We start from the raw sequence: 6,381 nt of genomic DNA on the forward strand, positions 1-6,381 counted from the left end.
TCCATATCAGCCAACCTCCGTGTCGTCCGACTCAACCAATTGCGGACCGCCCGACCTGCTCAACCGACTTTGGACCATCCGACCTATTTAACCGACTGAGAACCAACCAACCGTAGATCAACCGACGGTGAAACAACATCCTTTGGTCGCCTTATCTCCTTAGTGGACGGCTGGTCCAACCGACTTCCTTTTGACTCTGCTACCATACCGTCTTACCTTGGCCCATCCGTAGGCCAACCAACCAACTTACTTTGGTCGGACTGCAGACCCACCGACCAACTTCCTTTGGTCAGACTGCAAACCAACTGACCTGCTTATCCGACTGCGTACCATCTGATCTCCTTCTTTGCCCGACTTCCTCTTTCGACCGACCGCCGTATCAGCCGTCCTTCTTCGCCCGACTTCCTTTTTCGACCGACCTCAGTATCAGCCGTCCTTCCCGCCCGACTTCCTCTTTCGACCGACCGCCGTATCAGCCGTCCTCCGTCCGACCTCATTTGGTCCGACCGCGAGACAACCAACTACGGACCATCCGAACGCACCAACCGACCGGTTCTGTTTGTCTTATCACCTTAGATGGACAACTGGTTCAACAGACTATCATCTTGACACTTCTTTGCCCGACCTTCGTCTTGACAGACCTCCGCGTCTGCCGATACTTTTTCTCTGCCCGACCTTCGTATCGGCCGATCATCCTTCCTTGTCCGACTTTTTTTTGCCCGACTTATGGGCCGTTTGGCTTATATCCAGACACATCCAAAATCCTACTGCCATTATTTATTATTATTTTTTTTTGTGCTCAACAATTATTATTATTATTATATTATTAAAATGACTTAAATGTTCCTACTATTAAAAAAGACTTATATGTCCTTAATATACAACATTTAAAAAAACATAAAATAAAAAATAAAAATTCCTCACCGTTTGATACTTCCGCCAAGCAGAATCATTCGCACTGGTAGCCTTTTTGCATTAGATTTCTGCTTGAACTACTTCGTGATTTTTCTCCTATCAATAGAGTATTCTCTACACTTGAAATCTAAATTATTGGTAAGTCTTTATACTATTTATAGGGTTAATGTGTTTTAATAGCATGTTGATTTTCTTTTCTTTATTTTTTATTTTACTGTAATATAAAGATGTTAGGTGAAGGATGAAAGGAAAGAATTCCATCACAAGTGATATTCGTGTTAGAAAATGCAAAAATTGTGGTAGAACCGGACATAACCGTTGAACTTGCAAGAAAACTCTTTTGTAGATTCTAATTGAAAAGCTTCCTTTTGTTTATAATTAGATGTACTTTGGTATTATTTATAAATCATAACATGCCAGAACTTCAATCTTTGTTGGTAATGTGTAAGGAAGTTCATTCTTTAGTTTACGGAGAATGAAGAACGTGTGTAATCTAAACTATTATATTTAATGTTAAAAAGTACCTATTTTTACCTATATGCATTGATTAATCGATTGTACCTATACGCATATACACCGTCAAAAGTCACTGTTTTCAGCAGAAGTAGGGTATGTTTCCGCGAGCTCACAAGAACACACTTTTTTTCCGCTACAAATATATAATCTTTTTAAAAAATCTTGTCTCTAGTGGAAACATAGTGTGTTTCCGTGAGCTCGCAGAAACACTGATGATGCATATATTGTTCTATAATTATATAGATAAATTATAAAATATAATTAATATTATGGATAGATTTTTACTCATTTTTGCATGTTATTGATTGGTGCAAAGAAATGGAGTAATTTACACTTATGCCGTATTTTCGATCAAAGAATTTTGGAAAGACTTGATGTAAGCTTGCATGTCAAGGAAAGTGATGGATTACGGGGATTGAGACATAATTGTAGGCATGATGGTTAAGATTGAGTGATTAAAGGCGCGATTCAATAAACGATCATCTATAAAAAAAAAAAAGAAAAGAAAAAAAAAAAGAAAAAAGGGCCCAAGGCACGGGATGTGAGATCACAACTTACACCCACATTTCATAACTTGAAGACTTGAGTGAGACATTAGAAGAGAATTAGCCACTGGGAGATCATACTTATCTTCATCTTATTGTTTTCTTTTATTTTGAGCATGAGCAACTAGTTTTCTTTATTCTAGTCCAAGGTTGAATTTAGATTTCGGATTTGGATTTGTGAGATTATGTTTTGGTTTAAATTGCATCTTTTTTATGAAATTGGTATTTGTGCAATTTTTGTTATTCATAACCACAATTGTTTTATTTAATCTTTTATCGCGGCCAGATTTTAGTTTGGTTTAACAATTGTGTGCCAATTGAACATTTGCATCCGTAATTGTGCACTTGTTTGATAAATTGGTAAATAGGTTGACAAGTTTAGCCTAGGAATTGCATGATCAAATAATTTAATCTTTTCGTAATTGATTGAATGTTTGAATTGGGTTTTTCTCAAGCTATTTTCAATTGAGAAAATTAATTTATGGCCATACCTAGATTATTATTTTGATTAGGGATGCGGTTAATCAGTCGTACCATTGCTACCAATAAAGTAAGAAAAAATTGGGCGTTATGATCGTATCTAATGCCTATAACCAATTTATCAAGTGAATAACAAGTTTATTTAAAATTAATGATCGAATCTTTAATACGGTTTCTTATTCACTCATTGGGCTAGAAGTTTAATCTCTTTGAAATCTAATTTTTATCGTTTATTTAATTATCTTATAGTGAATTGCTAATCTATCACTTCCTCAATATTTGAAATTGTGACAAAACAGGAATTAAACTTCAGTCCTTGTGGATTGACCTCAGCACCACTTTCTACGTGAAAATTGTGGTGTTAGAGTATTTTTATTAGAAGCACCGAGACTACCAATTTTTTGCGCCGTTTCCGGGGACTTACGTTTGATTTATTTTGTATTTTTGTCATTCAATTATATTTTATTATTATATATTATATATTTCAATAGTTTATGCCCCACTTTTCTCGCACAGGAAATTTAATATACGAGCGGAAATCGAGAGATTAGCCAGACATTGCGGAATGAAGCAAAAAGAAAGTTGAATTTTGAAAAGGCTTCGAGTTCGCAACCAAGCGAATCGATCAAGCAAGAGCCCGATATGGCGGAAGAAGATACCCGCACGCTCAGGGATTTGACTGCGCCTAATTTGAATTTACAACCTCCATGCATTACTTTTCCGGAAATTGAAGGTAACGTTAGTTTCGAATTACGATCCAGACTAATACACTTTTTGCCCTTGTTTAATGGTCTTGCAGGAGAGGAACCATATAAACATCTGTAGGAATTCGATGTGGTTTGCTCGAGCATAAAACCACCAACAGTTACCGAAGAACAAGTAAAGCTACGGGCATTCCCTTCCTCATTGAAGGATGCGGCGAATGAATGGCTCTTTTGTCTACCGGTGGGAAGCATCACTACTTTGAGGGACATGAAAAAGAAATTTTGGGAGAAGTATTCCGCGGCATCGTGGGCGGCAACATTGCGCAAGGAAATTTGCGGAATCCAGCAACAACAAGGAGAGACGTTGCATGAATACCTGGAGAGGTTCAACAGGCTTTGTGCGCGGTGCCCACAACATCAGATTGCTGACCAACTATTGCTTCAATACTTTTACGAAGGACTGGGCATGCGAGACCGGAACAACATTGATGCCGCTAGCTAAGGAGCATTGGCAGATAAAACACAGAAAGCCGCATGGGAGTTGATTGCGAGGATGGTAGAGAATTTGCAGCAGTTCGGAACTAGAGGAGTCGAATATTCATAAGGTAACGATTCTCTTCGTCAACAAATTTTTGAACATACAAAAGTTGTTCATCAATTGGCTGCAGGAAATGCACGCCATGTGAGAGCGTGTGGCATTTGTACAAGCCCGGAGCATGCCACCGATGCATGCCCTGCCTTGCACGAGGGAAGTCATGCCGATGTGAATGTAGCTGGTTTTGGTCCACCAAGGCAACTGCAATATGACCCCTATTCAAACATCTACAACATAGGGTGGAAGGATCATCCAAATCTTAGGTATAAGAATCCGCAACATCAAGGGTTCCGACCACAAGCACCTCCGCAATAATTCTTCTAGCCATCACCTCCACCAAACCAATCTATTATGGCACTAGAGGAAATAATGAAGATCATGGCTTCCCACACCATTCAATTTCAACAAGATACGAGAGCGAGCATTCAAAGCCTTGAAACCCGCATGGAGCAAATGGCGGCGGATATTTTCCATGTCAAAGAAAGAGAGACGGGAAAATGGCCATCACAATTGGAAAGGAACCCAAAGAATGTTAGTGCCATGACTTTACAAACCGGAAAGATGGTGGGGGCTCCGGAACCAATCATCCCGAAGGACAAAGACGAGAACACCATAGAAAAAGTAATCGAGAAGGAAGATGCGAAGAAAAATAAGGTAATTGATAAAACTGTCACTAAATGGAATACTAATCTTGCCCATTTTCCGTCCAGGTTGGCAAAGCCGAAAAAGATGAAAAGGTAGGATGAGATTTTGGAGATTTTTTGAAAGTTCGAGCTTAATATACACCTATTGGATGCAATCCACCAAATTCCAAAGTACACAAAGTTCTTAAAGGAGTTGTGTACCAACAAGCGGAAGTTGAAGGGCGACGAATGCATCATTGTAAGCGATAATGTCTTGGCACTACTCCAAAAAAATATTCCAACAAAGTGCGGAGACCCAGGTATATTCATTATCCCATGTAAAATAGGAAAATTAGAAGTCAAGCGTGCTATGTTAGATTTAGGTAAGGCAATTAATGTCATGCCGAAATCAATCTATAATTATTTGAATCTTGCACCACTAAAGAAAACTGAGATTATTATTCAACTTGCTAATATGACGCATGCATATCCTGAAGGAATTATAGAGGATGTCCTTGACCAAGTTAATGATTTGATTTTCCCGGTCGACTTCTATGTCTTAGAACTGCATGATGAAAATTCACCCAACCCATCGCCACTACTCTTAGGGAGACCTTTCATGTGTACGGCGGATACTAAGATTGATGTTAAGCATGGTATTTTGACGATGGAATTTGATGGGGAAAGAATTGAATTTAAAATTTTTGATGCGATTGAACATCCCCAGATTCTCACTCTGTTTTCTCGTTATATGTCATTAACTTTGAAGTGCAGGATGCTTTGGAGGTAAGAGGCAATGAGGCGCTAGAAGTGATTTTGCACAGGTATGCCCATGCTCCTTTATTCTTTCCCAAAACTAATACACGATTATTTCCTTCAATTGTGCATCCACGGGAGTTGGAAATTAAGCCATTTCTGAATCACTTGAAATATGCTCATTTGAGAGACGGTGAGATAGTAGTAATGACCATTTCATCTACAATGATGAAAGCCAAGATGAACAAGTTGAAGAGCGATGCAAAGTATTACATGTGGAGGGACCCGTTCAAAGATGGAGAAGAAGTTTTTTCAAATGGATCTTGAGGACCCTTCGTCCTTAATTCTTAATAAATAATGTCTAGCCAAAGACGTTAAATAAAGACGCTTTTGGGAGGCAATCCAATTTTGTTTTATTTCTTGTTTTCTCTTGTGTTTGGTGTGTTAATTTGTTTGTCTATGCTCTTTTTAGATGATAGTGATCTCAGCGTGTCCGAAACTATATTTTGAGTACATAAGAATGACATTTCAGCAGGTGGCGCGACTTTAGGCATGCCCATGCCAGAATTTCAACATGCCCAAACAGATGAATTTATCAAAGTTTTTGAAGATCTTGCGCACCACCCCCACCCGGTTCAGGGAAGTCCTACTATCCTTTGCTCTTTTTCTTTTTTTGAGATGCATTTACATTGAGGACAATGTGCATAATGGGTGTAGGGGGAAAATATTCATTGTTTACCTGATTGCATGACTGACTTGTGTACTAAAGACTTGTGTGTATTTCTTTTCAACATGACATGTTTTTATTAGATAAGTTGCCGATGAAGTAGACGATAAATATGCCGAGCATGACATGTTTTACCCTATGCAAGACTTGAGTCTATTAGAGCATTCATTTTAAATGCTATATATTTCTTCTTGTGTTTGATTGTTGTTCTAGGCTTGGTTTTCTATAACTTGCATAGCGATGCATGTCAAATTTAATTTCCTAAGAGTTTATGCGATTAATATGATAAGGGCATTAGGATGAACCATTTGGCCTAATATATTTCCTACCTAAAAAAATTAATCACTTAGTGAGCCTTTTTGAGCTTGAATACCCTATTTTATTGTTAAATGAACAGCATTTAACCCATGACCTTTCTTTATAAAGCCAAAATTTATTTGAACCTATAGTCAAAGGAAAATGTTTCGAGCTCATATTATTTTAAAATCTCCAAGGGAATGGAAACTTATGTCTATTTAAT

The 6,381-nt window shown here is 38.2% G+C and overlaps 1 long non-coding RNA gene across 1 annotated transcript; it reads left to right on the forward strand.

Moving 5' to 3' along the window:
* The first annotated feature begins 3,706 nt into the window (after positions 1–3,706).
* On the forward strand, positions 3,707–5,202 carry LOC127252659 (uncharacterized). Its single transcript, XR_007839114.1, has 3 exons — positions 3,707–3,765; positions 3,829–4,698; positions 5,153–5,202. It is a non-coding gene; the product is annotated as an uncharacterized LOC127252659 (long non-coding RNA).
* The last annotated feature ends 1,179 nt before the right edge of the window (positions 5,203–6,381 follow it).

The sequence above is a fragment of the Andrographis paniculata genome, unplaced genomic scaffold (assembly GCF_009805555.1).
Source record: "Andrographis paniculata isolate CXL003 unplaced genomic scaffold, ASM980555v1 Contig46END, whole genome shotgun sequence".
NCBI lineage: Eukaryota > Viridiplantae > Streptophyta > Magnoliopsida > Lamiales > Acanthaceae > Andrographis > Andrographis paniculata.